The sequence below is a fragment of the Anomaloglossus baeobatrachus genome, chromosome 2 (assembly GCF_048569485.1).
Source record: "Anomaloglossus baeobatrachus isolate aAnoBae1 chromosome 2, aAnoBae1.hap1, whole genome shotgun sequence".
Lineage (NCBI taxonomy): Eukaryota > Metazoa > Chordata > Amphibia > Anura > Aromobatidae > Anomaloglossus > Anomaloglossus baeobatrachus.
Genome location: NC_134354.1, coordinates 135,309,899 through 135,327,320, shown reverse-complemented (window position 1 = coordinate 135,327,320; position 17,422 = coordinate 135,309,899).

Below are 17,422 nucleotides of genomic sequence, written 5' to 3'. Positions count from 1 at the left end.
CACACATACACACCTGGATAGTCACCTGTCCCCAGGCATGCAGTCCCCGGCGCTGACGTAGTCAGCGCCATGGGCCCCCTCGGCTCCACCCACCCCGAACTCCGCCCCCGCACACATTAGGCTGCTTTTACACTTGCGTTGTGAGGCATCTGTCACAGTGCCTTGTGTGACGCATGTGACGGATGCGTTGCAAATAGTGTGCTAATAATAAATCCATGAAAAAACATTTATCATATAACATTTTTTCAAAAAACGGAGCACTAGAATCCAAATATTAAATAGTAATCTTTATTACAAAATTAGACATACAATTAAAAAGATGTGCACAAGTAAACAAACAAGCTGTAGCGGCATAATAACGCACATAATGAGGTCAATCCAGAAACAAGGGGTGACATAAATCAAAGCAGTCCAAGGATGTAAAGGTATAAACTACTACAATGAATAGGATTATATTCTAGTTGGCAGGGATACTATGTCCAGGATGAGGGGCTTGCATATCTAAATAAAGTTCCACCATGGAATATCCACTCTTAAGTCCCACTCCAGCGTATAAACAGACATAGAAATCACCTGATCGCCAATATGTGAAAAGACTGTGTTTAAACAGCAAACACAACATCCAGGACTATATCCATTTCATACTACGTGGATAATAATAGTGGGTGACGGATCAGTCTTGTGTTCTAATCCTACCAGCTGCTATTGGCTCGGAGTAATCACACAACGGTGATATCTCCGCTACGCCATAAATAATTATACTGGTCAATATTCATACTTATATATCTGATCAGTCAGCCACAACAACAATGTCCTATAATCATGATACGTCACCACAAATATCTAGATCAAATACAACCTGTGCATAATAACCCAGTGACTAGTGGATGATGGATCCGCCCGTAAGTTAATAGACCTTAATCCCGAAATGGGACATTGTCCCTGTAATACCTGCGAGCCGGTTGCTTACAGCACAGACTACCTCCACCCTGGGGGGATATCCGCACTACCGTGTAAGTGCAAAGCCGGTCAACATCCAGACAGAAGGGACAGATCCATCAAGCACGTATCCACAATTCACCTGGGTATTAAAGATCTCCGTGCCGCCAGCTACTTACCCCGACGTACGTTTCGCGCCCAGCTTCACCTGGGCGTTTAATACCCAGGTGAATTGTGGATACGTGCTTGATGGATCTGTCCCTTCTGTCTGGATGTTGACCGGCTTTGCACTTACATGGTAGTGCGGATATCCCCCCAGGGTGGAGGTAGTCTGTGCTGTAAGCAACCGGCTCGCAGGTATTACAGGGACAATGTCCCATTTCGGGATTAAGGTCTATTAACTTACAGGCGGATCCATCATCCACTAGTCACTGGGTTATTATGCACAGGTTGTATTTGATCTAGATATTTGTGGTGACGTATCATGATTATAGGACATTGTTGTTGTGGCTGACTGATCAGATATATAAGTATGAATATTGACCAGTATAATTATTTATGGCGTAGCGGAGATATCACCGTTGTGTGATTACTCCGAGCCAATAGCAGCTGGTAGGATTAGAACACAAGACTGATTCGTCACCCACTATTATTATCCACGTAGTATGAAATGGATATAGTCCTGGATGTTGTGTTTGCTGTTTAAACACAGTCTTTTCACATATTGGCGATCAGGTGATTTCTATGTCTGTTTATATGCTGGAGTGGGACTTAAGAGTGGATATTCCATGGTGGAACTTTATTTAGATATGCAAGCCCCTCATCCTGGACATAGTATCCCTGCCAACTAGAATATAATCCTATTCATTGTAGTAGTTTATACCTTTACATCCTTGGACTGCTTTGATTTATGTCACCCCTTGTTTCTGGATTGACCTCATTATGTGCGTTATTATTCCGCTACAGCTTGTTTGTTTACTTGTGCACATCTTTTTAATTGTATGTCTAATTTTGTAATAAAGATTACTATTTAATATTTGGATTCTAGTGCTCCGTTTTTTGAAAAAATGTTATATGATAAATGTTTTTTCATGGATTTGTTATAAACGTATCATGGGAGTGTCCGATAATGTAAAGACCTTTTGTGTGTTAGTGTGCTAATAATGTAACGGATTCCTGTAAACAAACGTTTTGCTTTTTTTTTTTTGTTATTTTTTTTTTTAATGTTTTGCCGGGAAAAGGAGATTTGCAGGCCGGGAGGAGAGAGAGAGGTAACCGCAAATCCCCTGAGTGACTGCAGTGAGCCACGCGATCAGCTCTGCTGTCACTCAGGTGACCCACGACCACAGCTGCAGTCCTCCACCCTAGAGCTGTGTCCGCGGGTCACTTGAAAAAGGGCACAGCTGATCGCGCGGCTCACTTCAGTTGCTGCGTGAAGCTGACAGATCAGTCGTGTTCTACTGCCGCTCATGTCAGCTTCATGTAGCAGAGCTGAAAACATCGTGGGACCTCGTGTGGATTACGTCGGACCTGGAGGGGTAGTTGGGGGTTTAATAAGGTTGTGAAAAAGTGTTTTTTTTGGGGGGGTTTTTTGTCTTTTATTCCAAATAAAGGATTTTTTCGGGTGTATATGTTTATTTTCTCACAGGTTAATCATGGAAGGTATCTCGGAGAGACACCTACCATGATTAAACTAGGACTTAGTGGCAGATATGGGCTGCTGCCATTAACTCCTCATTACCTCGATTGCCACCGCACCAGGGCAATTCGGGATGAGCCGGGTAGAGTCCCGGGACTGTCGCATCTAATCGATGAAGCAATTCCGGGCGGCTGCTGGCTGATATTGTTAGGCTGGGGGGCTCCCCATAACGTGGAGCTCCCCATCCTGAGAATACCAGCCTTCAGCCGTGTGGCTTGATCTTGGCTGGTATCAAAATTGGGGGAAACCGCACGTCATTTTTTTTTAATTATTTATTTATTTTACTGCACGATATAGACCCGCCCACCGGTGGCTGTGATTGGTTGCAGTGAGACAGTTGTCACTCAGTGTGGGGGCATGTCTGACTGCAACCAATGATAGGCGTCGGTGGGTGGGGGAAGCAGGGAATACGAGATTGAATAATGAGCGGCCGGCATTTTCAAAAGAGGAAAAGCCACCGGAACTTTGTGACAACTGTGCAGCGCCGCGCCCGTGATCGGTAAGTATGAGAGAGGGGGGAGAGAGACCAGGAGTGATTTTAAGCGATTTAGATCGTTCTGCTGGACATGCTGAGCATGCTCAATAGAACGTGACGGAATTTGTCAGTGCCACCATAGACTATCATTAGACACCTTGGCGGATTCCAACGGAATCTGTCAATGTGCGTTATTTTAACGACCCAAAAAACGCTACATGCAGCGTTCCCTCTGCCTGACGCTGCGTTAAAATAACGACTCGGCGTCGGCCAGCGGATGCAACGCAGACACTTGCGTTACAGTACGTCATCAATACAAATCTATGGAGAACAGTGCAGTGCGTTAATGGACTGCGCTATTCTCCATAGCGGTGGATTGCGCTGAACGCAAGTGTGAAAGCACCATTACCCCGCAGGATGGGGGCACATGTCAGGATGGTGGCTGCACTACGATAAACCATGGACATCATTAAACATTAGACTCATCTATTAAAACTGTTCCGTCTGTTGTTTGTCATTTTAAAACCAATAAACAATTATAAGAATACTAAATTAAACCTAACCCATCCAGTCCATTCATTACCTTATTATTCAATCTGCTAACCTATATACACATTCTACAGTCATGGCCAAAAGTTTTGAGAATGCTACAAATATTAACTTTTACAAAGTCTACTGCTTAAGTTTTTCTAATGGCAATTTGCATATACTCCAGAATGTCATAAAGAGTGATCAGCTTAACAGCAATTACTTGCAAAGTCAATATTGGCTAAGAAAATGAACTTTAACCCCCAAAACACATTTCAACATCATTGCATTCCTGCCTTAAAAGGAGCAGCTAACATTGTTTTAGTGATTGTTCCATTAACACAGGTGTGGGTGTTGATGAGGACAGGGCTGGCGATCAATCAGTCATGATTAAGTAAGAATGACACCACTGGACACTTTAAAAGGAGGCTGGTGCTTGGTATCATTGTTTCTCTTCAGTTAACCATGGTTATCTCTAAAGAAACACGTGCAGCCATCATTGCTCTGCACAATAATGGCCTAACAGGGAAGAGTATCGCAGCTACAAACATTGCACCTCAGTCAACAATCTATCGCATCATCAAGAACTTCAAGGAGAGAGCTTCCATTGTTGCCAAAAAGGCTCCAGGGCGCCCAAGAAGGACCAGCAAACGCCAGGACCGTATCTTAAAACTGTTTCAGCTGCAGGATCGGACTACCAGCAGTGCCGAGCTAGCTCAGCAATGGCAGTAGGCTGGTGTGAGTGCTTCTGCACGCACTGTGAGGCGGAGACTCTTTGAGCAAGGCCTGGTTTCAAGGAGGGCAGCAAAGAAGCCACTTCTCTCCAGAAAAAACATCAGGGACCAACTGATATTCTGCAAAAGGTACAGGGAGTGGACTGCTGAGGACTGGGCTAAAGTCATTTTCTCAGATGAAACCCCTTTTCGATTGTTTGGGACATCTGGAAAACAGCTTATTAGGAGAAGAAGAGGTGAGCGCTACCACCAGTCTTGTCTCATGCCAACTGTTAAGCATCCTGAAATGATTCATGTGTGGGGTTGTTTCTCAGCCAAGGGAATCGCACCACTCACAGTCTTGCCTAAAAACACAGCCATGAATAAAGAATGGTACCAGAATGTCCTCCAAGAGCAACTTCTCCCAACTGTCCAAGAGCAGTTTGGCGCCCAACAATGCCTTTTCCAGCATGATGGAGCACCTTGCCATAAAGCAAAGGTGATCACTAAATGGCTCATGGAACAAAACATAGAGATTTTGGGTCCATGGCCTGGAAACTCCCCAGATCTTAATCCGGTGACATGGGGGTCCATTCTCAAAAATCGTTACTGCAGCAGTAACGAGGTTGTTCCTTGTTCCTGCGGCAGCACACATCGCTCCGTGTGACACCGCAGGAATGAGGAACCTCACCTTACCTGCCTCCCGGCCGCCATGCAGAAAGAAGGAGGTGGGCGGGATGTTACGTCCCGCTCATCTCCGCCCCTCTGCTTCTATTGGGCGGCGGTTCAGTGACGCAGCTGTGATGTCGCTGTGACGCTGAACGAACCGCCCCCTTAGAAAGGAGGCGGTTCGCCGGTCACAGCGACGTCGCTGGGCAGGTAAGTAGTATGACGGGTCTGGGCGATGTTGTGCGGCACGGGCAGCGATTTGCCCGTGTCCCACAACAGATGGGGCGGGTACCCACGCTAGCGATATTGATACCGATATCGCAGCGTGTAAAGCGGCCTTTACATATATGTGGTCACGTGCCGACGAGACATGCGTGGCCTCGCTCAAAATGAATTGAGTGAGGCTGGAGACGTCAAATCAGAATGAGACCAGAAATATAAAAATCTCATACTTGCGCTCACATGGCCTTCCACTATTGTCACTGGCAGCGGAGATCCTAAAAGTGTGCAGAGCATGCATCGTGAGAATTCAGAAGCCTGCAGTCACTTAGAGTCACTGCAGAATTTCATCTCGAACGTGGACAAGCCCTTTACTTATAAAATTAAGCAGTGTATCCCAATTCTAAGTTAAGGGGTTGTCCAATCTTACAATTTATGAATTGTTACTTGTGTACAGAATCAGAACTAATAACAGCACCAGAACCAGCAGAGGTACAGAAATACATAATTATAACACCAAACAGTACAGAAACACAGCATCACAACCACCAGCAGTACAGAAATTCATCATCAGAACCACAGCAGTACAGAAATACATCCATATAACATCAGTTCAGAAACACAGCATCAAAACCCTCATCGATACAGAAATCCATAATCAGAACCACAAGCAGTACATGGTAAATCAAGTGCAATGTCAGGTCAGACCCATACACATTTGTATTGCATGAACCTACAACTTCCAGTACATCCAGGGCTGGCTCCAGGTTTTTGTGGGCCCCGGGCAAAAGACTGTTAGGGCTCGTGCGCACGTTGCGTCATGTCATTGCAGAAAATTCTGCAGTGATTTGACAGCTCATGTGCGATTCAAATCGATGCAGAAACACTGCATAATGGATGCAGCGTTTCTGCAGAAAAAATGCCGATTTCATGCGCTCGGGATGCTGCCTCTCCCATAAACAGAGTGGGAGCTGCATCCAAAGCACACAGAATAATTGACATGCTGCAAACGCAGTGATTTTGTCAAATTTTTGACACTCAAATCGCTGCGCTCAAAAAAGCATTGTGCGCACGGATTATGCACAATCTTCATAGATTGTGCTGGGGATGCAGGATGCATGCACTTACGCTGCAGTGCTAAACGCTGCGTAAACGCATGAAATTACGCAACATGTGCACGAGCCCTAAGTCGGCCCCATACACACATAGAAACGCACATATACTGTACATATTTAAAGACAAATTCACAAGAATACATCTAAATAGACAAATCTATACACAGTCATATACACTGACATATATAGATACACATCATACATGCACATACGGATACATTAGAGGTATTAATATGGGGAAGTCGGCAGCAGCCTCACTCACCTCCCCTGCTTGTCTCCCATCCATCTCCTCCTGGACATGGGGCTGTGCCACGCTTATTTGTGGCCATGGCTAACAGACATGGTCGCACACAGTGCACACTGACACTGCTATATACATCAAAGGAGAGGCTGGAGACATACAGCAATGGGGGCACATACAGCTCCAGAGGGGGGCATACAGCTCTGAGGTTGTATACAGCACTGGAGTGGGGGGACATACAGCTCTTGGGATATACAACTCTGGGGTGGGGGGAGATACAGCCTTGGGGGGTATACAACACTGGGGTGGGAGGGAGATACAGCTCTGGGGTGGTATACTGCACTGGGATTGGGTGACAAACAGCTCTGGGGGGTATAGCACACTGGAGCGGAGAGACAGACACTTCTGGGGGGTATACAGTACTGGGGGTCAGTGGATAGACATTTCTGGGGGTATACAGCACTGGGGTCAGGGGACAGAGTTGTGGGAATATACACCACTGGGGTGGGTGGTACAGACAGTTCTGGGGTATACAGCACTGAGGTCAGGGGACAGACAGTTCTGGGGGGTATACAGCACTAGGGTCAAGGGACAGACACTTCTGGGTGTATACAGCACTAGGATGGCGGGACAGACAGTTCTGGGGGTATACAGCACTGGGGTGGTGGGGACAAACAGTTCTGGGGGTATACAGCACTGGGGTGGTGGGCTCAAATAGTTCTGGGGGTATACACCACTGAGGTCAGGGGACAGATAGTACTGGGGGTATACAGCACTGGGGTGGGGGGACGACATACAGCTCGGCGGGATGTTGATGCTTCGGCTCCTCTCTTTATCTGTGGGTTGAGCCTAGAATGCATGGGCTCCTTCCAGGTAGTGGGCGTGACCAGCTACATTACAAATTAACTCATCTGTGGGACGGGAGCGCAGTGCACACTACGTGCTAGCTCTGCCCACAGACGAACTTGGACCCTGCACGCAGCAGTGAAAGCTGCGAGCAGGTGTGGATTTAAGAGACAGCAAATCAGGAAAGTGCGGCTGCTGGCATCAGCACTGCGGTCCCCGGAATTCGGTTCGGGGGCAGCAGCATACATTACCGCCCTTGCTGACAGGTGATGACGCTGTCCCTGGCCGCCTGGGAGACTCAGAATTCTGCATCAGCAGGTCCGACAGCGCCCCCCCTGCCACTGTGACCGGGGCACACGCCCCGCCAGCCACCCCCTAGATACGCCTCTGGGTTAAATAATGGGACAGTCTTATAGATTCTGGAAGCAACAATACCAAATATGTGTATTTTTTTATTTCCTTTTATTTTTACATAAATATGTGTATTTATTGGAGTAATTTTATTTTACAATTTTTTTATTGTGTTTTTACTGTATATTTTTACTTAATAGGTGAACTATTTTTTTACTTTTTTTTTTTTTTTTTTTACTTAGTCCCTCACTTATACTTCAACTTTCATTTCTCTGATCACTTCTAATGAATTGCAATAAAAATGTACTGCAATGCATTAGAGCTGTCAGGTGGACACTAGCAGAGAAAACCTTTTAGACCATAACCCTGGAATGGTCTAACAGGCCACCATAGCTAGTAGACAAGGAGGTCATTATTTGACATCCAGTTGCCATTACTATGGTTGGCAGCGTGCAATTACGTTGTGGAGGTGCCACTCTATCGTTCTATATGCTGCAATCACAATTGATCACAGCATTTAGTGAGTTAAACAGCCAGGGGTGGTGCAGGCACCGGCCTTGTCTGTGACAACCAGAGCCCTGCTACCAATTAAGCTGAGCTTCCGGCAGAGAATGCAACTGCCCGTGCCCACGATCAGGGTTCGGACATGCTTCTGGCTTGGAAAGCCACACCACTGGTCAGTTTATGCTGCAGGCCATACACACACACAGTGGCCATGGGATTTCTATAAATCCCATCCACTGTGCTTGTACTGTACAACGCAGCGTTTTAGACATAGTGAAAACACGCTGCATCCAAAACGCTGCAATCAATGATCATGGGCATGTACCCATATATGTAATAGAGCCTCCTGATGAACCGAATTGGAGAAACACGTTGAGGATTTTTTCTACCTGAAGGAAGCAACTCTGCCTCTGGTCCGAATATATGATATCCTAGGATGGATCCTCTTCTCATATCCAGAGACCATCATCAGGTGTCAGGCTTCTATTGGATACCAACATCTAATGAGCTAAGAAGCTAAGTAACCATACAGCTTCTAATAGATTCTTGGGACATAATTCACTATTTTGGACCATATGTTGCTTACCCATTCCTGAACTTCCTATAAGGTGTGTGTCAGGGAGGGTTAGCCACAGTTGAACAGGGGTACCAAATACATTTAGAGTTTCCCCGCTGATAGGCAGGGTGAGTTTTTTAGGGATATGTAGGGGTGCAATATTTCCAGTTTCTTATATCTTCTCTACATGTTTTATATTGTGCCGACTGTATTATATTTCTGTTGTATCGGTTATTCTTTTCAGTTGATGTTTTGGTGGATTTTAAACAATACTAATAAATAATCAAGTTAATGGAAATTATATGTTTAGAATAGTGAAGCTTTTTCCCATACCTTATTAATTGAAGTGATATACGCTTCATGATGCCTTGCACACAAAGAACTCTGTCAGACCCAGCAAAACAACCTTGCAATTGTTGATATTTTTCATCAATTCTGGGTCTCAAGTCTTCAGACAGTTCTTTTCTCTTTCTATTTTCCATGTTTAGTGTAGCAAAGACAGCCACACAATGCAGATTGTGTCAACTTCTCCCCTTTTTATCTGGTTTCAGGTGTGATTTTGAAATTGCCCCTTACCTGTTACTTGCCACATGCGAGTGTGAATAAGAATCACATGCTGGGAACAAAGTTGTTTACCTACAATTTTGGAAAGGTGCCACCACTTTTGTCTGGCCTATTTTTGGGGTTGTGTGAAATTATGTCCAATGTGCCTTTTTTCTTCAGATTTTTTTTTAATGTTTTAATACACACAAAAGAAATAAACATGTGTATAGCAAAACGTGTAATTGCTCTAATTTTCTGGTAGCAATACTTCATTTTCTGGAGCAATTTAAAAGGGTACTTACACTTTCAGCCATGACTGTAAATCTATCAGAACAGGAGTAATCTGACCCTTATTTGACAACTGTTTTGAAGCTTTGGTGCCCATAGATTGCTCGTGCACAGTCCTCTCCACTGTAGTTAGTAAGGATTAGACCACTTTTCCAAGGCAATATACATTCACGCCAAAATTCTGGCATGAAAGTTCTGGAAAGTAGCAAAACTAAGCACATCTCAGAGTTGCTCTTATCATTTTCATGTCATGTTTTCCCAGCTCCCACAAACTGACCAGAGCTGGACGGGGATGCAACGGGAGAACACAGCTCATCTAATTTATGACCATGTGCAGCGTTCTGTACACAAGAAATTTCACTCCAGTCCCTAAATAGAGATTTCTGGCGCAGCACACAGAGGCGCATGCCATTTACCAGACACTTCAGATTCATGAAGAAGGGTCTGACTCCAGCACACCCCTCAACAAGACCGGAGTGAACAACGCTGATCTTGATTATATGGACACAATATTTTGGATCAGTAATTCACAATAGGCACCAGGACCAGCAAGGCAAGGTGAAAGTGTGTGTTATATTTTTTTCTGTGTTTCCTCCATACCAGCTTTTACCTTCCAAATATACAGATGTAAAATAAAGAGAGAAATACTCACTGTGTGTGAATGAGGTTTTATGTTAATACCAAGTAAGCTGCTTGTAATACCATTGTAATATCAATTCTTATTTTGAGCATGTGTACAGTTGTGCTGTAATTCTTGTCTCCTCTTCTCCATCTTCATCATCAGAGCAGGAACAACTCCTGGAGCAATCACTGAGTAGGTGAGGGTCCTGTGTAGGTGAGGGTCCTGAGTAGGTGAGGGTCCTGAGTAGGTGAGGGTCCTGAATAGGTGAGTGTCCTGAGTAGGTGAGGGTCCTGAGTAGGTGAGGGTCATGAGTAGGTGAGGGTCCTGAGTAGGGGAGGGTCCTGTGTAGGTGAGGGTCCTGTGTAGGTGAGGGTCCTGAGTAGGTGAGGGTCCTGTGTAGGTGAGGGTCCTGTGTAGGTGAGGGTCCTGAGTAGGTGAGGGTCCTGTGTAGGTGAGGGTCCTGTGTGACCGTCAAGTGTCCAACCAAATGACATTGTGATATGTGATGGACCCCGACTCCCAAACACAATGAATCACACAGACGCATGCAAAATAAATACACAAAGCATTGCAATTAGGTGTCAAACGTTCTCAACTTTATTTAAATTTAAAGACACCAAAAATGGCACACCCCCGACTCACGGAGAGTCACCCCCCAGCACTCAGGAGAGGAAAAACCCCCTGTGGAGGAAACCTCTAAAGAACCATGGCTGGAGGATTGCCCTTCCCTTGGGCTTAGAGAGTTAGTGCTGATATATAACAGATGTAACAGCAGTTTTACAATTTGTACATTTTACTAAATTTACAGAGAACGACATAATAAATCTAGACTATAAATGTGATAAACTGGATGTGGAGAGATCTGGCTGCGATATCTGTCACCACAGTGATTGCTGGAATTAATTTGGTTGATCCAATTACCCAGATGGATGAAGCATTTCTCCCTTACAGATCCAGGTCCATCTCTCAAGAAGATGGACACTTGGTTACAAAAATTGTTAATTACAAATAACTGCTAATCGAATAAATCCCCCCTCCCCCCACGGCTCCCATTAAAGTCATAGGTCCGTCCATAAACTCCCAAAGGAGAGCTGCTCTTTGTAGAGGGTAACAGAAGGGGATCCTGTCCCGGGGACCCCCCTCTATTACCTTCATATACCCTGGGGGTGTCTAAATCAGACAACCCCTTTACCTGCTAGAACCTCCAAATTACACCAAGGTCGGCACATTACGTGGGGTGGTCAAGCTCAACGTCCTCAGGCGCATCAGTAATGGCACTGATCATGGCAGCGCAGCCTTCTTTTATGGAATCTTCTTTATGACATATATTTATGACCTCATAACAGTGATCATGGTTACTACAGGGGCCTATTACTGATGCAGGCCCCAAGTATTAACCCTTTCACAGCTGGAAGTTCACTCACTATAGACGCAATTAAACTACATTTATTACTAAGAAACAGATTTATTGTTATGGCTTCCCTTAGACACCCCAAGAAGTGGAGCTTATAAGGATTACACATGCAAGTTCTTTAAGAGTAATGTGCACTTTTTGAAGTCTAAAGATATGTATAACTAGTAGCACTTTAAAAAAAAAAATGAAAAAATCTCCTAATATACAGTACATCTATTAAAGCTGTATTTCTATATTACACTGGCTATGCTACGTCTCCTCTCAGTGGAGTTGTTCCTTTCTCCATCAGTGTCAGAATGCTGTGACGCATCTTGTGATGACTGCAGAATTTCCTAACCAGATATCTTTTGCTCATTGCTAATTTTAAACCAATTCACTTAAACTGATTCAACCCCAAACACTAACAGCAACATTAAAAACTCTCCCCAAAAGCAGCACCATTTCCTTCCGCCTTCTTACATCCCCAGTCTGGCAGCGGTATTGTGCCCCATCCTCACTTACAGCGCCATTGCCCCTCCTCCCACCTTTCCCCCACTTACAGCGGCATTGCCCCTTCTCTCACCCCTACCCCACTGACAGCAGCATTGCCCTTCCTCCCACCTTTCCCCCACTTACAGTGGCATTGCCCCTCCTCTCATCCCCAGTGTCAGAATGCTGTGACGCATCTTGTGATGACTGCAGAATTTCCTGACCAGATATCTTTTGCTCATTGCTAATTTTAAACCAATTCACTTAAACTGATTCAACCACAAACACTAACAGCAACATTAAAAACTCTCCCCAAAAGCAGCACCATTTCCTTCCGCCTTCTTACATCTCCAGGCTGGCAGCGGTATTGTGCCCCATCCTCACTTACAGCGCCATTGCCCCTCCCTTCACCTTTCCCCCACTTACAGCAGCATTGCCCCTCCTCTCATCCCCACTGACAGCAGCATTGCCCCTCCCTTCACCTTTCCCCCACTTACAGCGGCATTGCCCCTCCTCTCATCCCCACTAACAGCAGCATTGCCCCTCCTCTCACCCCTCCCTCACTTACAGCAGGATGGCCTGTTTCCCATTACTACCCCTACGTTTTCCCTCTTCCCACCTCTGTTTCACTATCAGCACAGACTGAATGATGCTGACACAGATGGGACACAAGATGATGCTGGAGATAAGAGAGAGAAGGACAGGCGAGCCCTCCAGGCTCTAATATAACCTCCACTGCAATTCATTTTTGTAGCCTCCACATAATTATAACACCCAACAGTACAGAAACACAGCATCACAACCACCAGCAGTACAGAAATTTATCATCAGAACCACAGCAGTACAGAAATACATCCATATAACCCCATCAGTTCAGAAACACAGCATCAAAACCCTCATCGATACAGAAATACATAATCAGAACCACAAGCAGTACATGGTACATCAATTGCAATGTCAGGTCAGACCCATACACATTTGTATTGCATGAACCTACAACTTCCAGTACATCCAGGGCTGGCTCCAGGTTTTTGTGGGCCCCGGGCAAAAGACTGTTAGGGCTCGTGCGCTCGTTGCATCGTGTCACTGCAGAAAATTCTGCAGTGATTTGACAGCTCATGTGCGATTCAAATCGCTGCAGAAACATATAATGGATAATGGATAATGGATGCAGTGTTTCTGCAGAAAAAAATGCCGATTTCATGCGTTCTGGATGCTGCCTCTCCCATAGACAGAGTGGGAGCTACATCCAAAGCACACGGAATAATTGACATGCTGCATTTTTAAACGCAGTGATTTTGTCAAATTTTTGACACTCAAATCGCTGCGCTCAAAAATGTCTCTCCAGTAAAGGAGACAAACTCTAGCACAGCGCCACCTATTGGAAGTAGCGATCCTAAAAGTCACAAGTGGATTTTTAACAATCCTTTGCAATATGACTCAGGATATATAAGCCATTGAGCGCACGGATTATGCACAATCTTCATAGATTGTGCTGGGGACGCAGGACGCATGCACTTACGCAACGTGCGCACGAGCCCTTAGTCGGCCCCATACACACATAGAAACGCACATATACTGTACATATTTAAAGACAAATTCACAAGAATACATCTAAATAGACAAATCTATACACAGTCATATACACTGACATATATAAATACACATCATACATGCACATACGGATACATTAGAGGTATTAATATGGGGAAGTCGGCAGCAGCCTCACTCACCTCCCCCGCTTATCTCCCATCCATCTCCTCCTGGACATGTGGCTGTGGACATGGCCACACACAGTGCACACTGACACTGATATATACATCAAAGGACACATACAGCTCCAGAGGGGGGCATACGGCTCTGAGGTTGTATACAGCACTGGAGTGAGGGGACATACAGCTCTTGGGGTATACAACTCTGGGGTGGGGGGAGATACAGCCCTGTGGGGTATACAACACTGGGGTGGGGGGAGATACAACCCTGGGGGGTATACAGCACTGGGATGGGGGGAGATACAGCTCTGGGGTGGTATACTGCACTGGGGTGGGGGGACAAACAGCTCTGGGGGGTATGGCACACCGGAGTGGGGAGACAGACACTTCTGGGGGGGTATACAGTACTGGGGGGCAGTGGACAGACATTTCTGGGGGTATACAGCACTGAGGTCAGGGGAAAGAGTTGTCGGAGTATACACCACTGGAGTGGGGGGGTGGCAGACAGTTCTGGGGTATACAGCACTGAGGACAGGGGACAGACAGTTCTGGGGGGTTTACAGCACTGGGGTCAAGAGACAGACAGTTCTGGGTGTATACAGCACTAGGATGGGGGACAGACAGTTCTGGGGGTATACAGCACTGGGGTGGTGGGAACAAACCATTCTAGGGGTATACAGCACTGGGGTGGTGGGGACAAACAGTTCTGGGGGTATACAGCACTGGGGTGGTGGGCTCAAACAGTTCTGGGGGTATACAGCACTGAGGTCAGGGGACAGATAGTACTGGGGGTATACAGCACTGGGGTGGGGGGACAACATACAGCTCAGCGGGATGTTGATACTTCGGCTCCTCTCTTTATCTGTGGATTGAGCCTAGAATGCATGGGCTCCTTCCAGGTAGTGGGCGTGACCAGCTTCATTACAAATTAAGTCATCTGTGGGACGGGAGCGCAGTGCACACTACGTGCTAGCTCTGCCCACAGACGAACTTGGACCCTGCACGCAGCAGTGAAAGCTGCGAGCACGTGTGGATTTAAGAGCCAACAAATCAGGAAAGTGCGGCTGCTGGCATCAGCGCTGCGGTCCCCGGAACTCGGTTCGGGGGCAGCAGCATACATTACCGCCCTTGCTGACAGGTGATGACGCCGTCCCTGGCCGCCTGGGAGACTCAGAATTCTGCATCAGCAGGCCCGACAGCGCCCCCTGCCACTGCCCGGGGCACACGCCCCGCCAGCCACCCCCTAGATACGCCTCTGGGTTAAATAATGTGACAGTCTTGTAGATTCTGGAAGCAACAATACCAAATATGTGTATTTTTTTTATTTCCTTTTATTTTTACATAAATATGTGTATTTATTGTAGTAATTTTATTTTACAATTTTGTTATTTATTGTGTTTTTACTGTATATTTCTACTTAATAGGTGAACTATTTTTTTTTCTTTTTTTTACTTAGTCCCTCACTCATACTTCAACTTTTATTTCTCTAATCAATTCTAATGAATTGCAATAAAAATGTACTAATAATAATAATAATCTTTATTTCTATAGCGCCAACATATTCCGCAGCGCTTTACAATTCAGGAGGCTCATATACATATTATATACATAAACATATACAAACAAGTAACAATTATAGAAGATACAATATTAAAAGGGAAAAAAAAGGCAACCCTGCTCGTGAGAGCTTACAATCTACAATGAGATGAGGGGAGGGGCAAGGTACAAGTGCTTATTTACAATGACAATCCAGCCATCTCAAGGAAATGGGGGATAGATAATGGCTTCCTGGACCAGTTGGCCAGAGCCTTGAGATGCATTTGGGTGCCATGGAGTTTGACGTGGGGTTATGTTCTGAGAAGTTGTAGAGGGATTAGGTGAAATTAGTTTGGCTAGGGAGTGTGATAGGCCGCCCTAAAAAGATGCGTTTTTAGGGAGCGTCTGAAGCTGAGTATGTTGTGATTTGTCCTAACTTCTTGGGGTAGAGCGTTCCAGAGGTTTGGTGCAGCTTGGAAGAAGTCTTGGATTCGGGAGTGGGAGGTTCGAATTAGTGTGGATGTTAGTCGAAAGTCATTTGCAGAGCGTAGAGAACGGGTGGGGTGATAGACAGAGAGGAGGGTGGAGATCTAGGGGGGTGCTGCACTGTGGAGAGCTTTGTGGGTGAGAACAAGCAGTTTGAATTGGATCCTATGATATATGGGCAGCCAGTGCAATAACTGGCAAAGAGCAGAGGCATCCGAGTAACGGTTAGCCAGATAGGTGACCCTGGCTGCTGCATTAAGGATGGACTGTAGAGGAGAGAGTCTAGTTAGGGGGAGACCAATTAATAGAGAGTTACAGTAGTCAAGGCGAGAGTGGATCAGGGCCACGGTGAGGGTTTTTGTCGTTTCCATTGTCAGAAAGGGGCGGATTCTAGAGATGTTCTTGAGGTGCAAGCGGCAGGAGCGGGCAAGAGATTGTATATGGGAGGTGAAGGAGAGATCAGTGTCAAGTATAACACCCAGACAGCGGGCTTGCTGCCTAGGACTTATCGTTGTGCCACACACAGAGAGGGAGATGTCAGGTTTAGGACGGTTGGGAGATGGAGGGAAAAGCAGAAGTTCAGTTTTGGAAAGGTTAAGTTTCAGATAGAGAGCAGCCATGATGTTGCAAACTGCAGTCAGGCAGTCACTTGTGTTCTGTTGTACAGCGGGGGTGAGCTCAGGGGATGAGGTGTATAGCTGTGTGTCATCAGCATAAAGATGGTACTGGAAGCCAAATCTGCTGATGGTCATTCCAATTGGGGTAGTGTACAGGGAGAAAAGAAGAGGGCCAAGGACTGAACCTTGAGGGACCCCAACAGTGAGAAGAAGAGGAGAAGATGTGGTGCCAGCAAATGATACGCTGAATGAGCGGCCAGAAAGATAGGAAGAGAACCAGGAAAGAACTGAGTCCTTTAGGCCGATAGAATGGAGCATAGAGAGAAGGAGATGGTGGTCAGCAGTGTCGAAGGCGGCAGAAAGGTCAAGAAGAATAAGCAGAGAGTGGTCACCGTTATGTTTTGCTGTCAATAGGTCATGCAATGCATTGCATTAGAACAGTCAGGTGGACACTAGCAGAGAAAACCTTTTAGACCATGACCCTGGAATGGTCTAACAGGCCAACATAGCTAGTAGACAAGGAGGTCATTATTTGACATCCAGTTGCCATTACTATGGTTGGCAGCGTGCAGTTACGTTGTGGAGGTGCCACTCTATCGTTCTATATGCTGCAATCACAATTGATCACAGCATTTAGTGAGTTAAACAGCCAGGGGTGGTGCAGGCGCCGGCCTTGTCTGTGACAACCGGAGCCCTGCTACCAATTAAGCTGAGCTTCCGGCAGAGAACGCAACTGCCCGTGCCCACGATCAGGGTTCGGACATGCTTCTGGCTTAAAAAGCCACACTACAGGTCAGTTTTTTCTGCAGGCCATACACACACACAGTGGCCATGGGATTTCTATAAATCCCATCCACTGTGCTTGTACTGTACAACGCAGC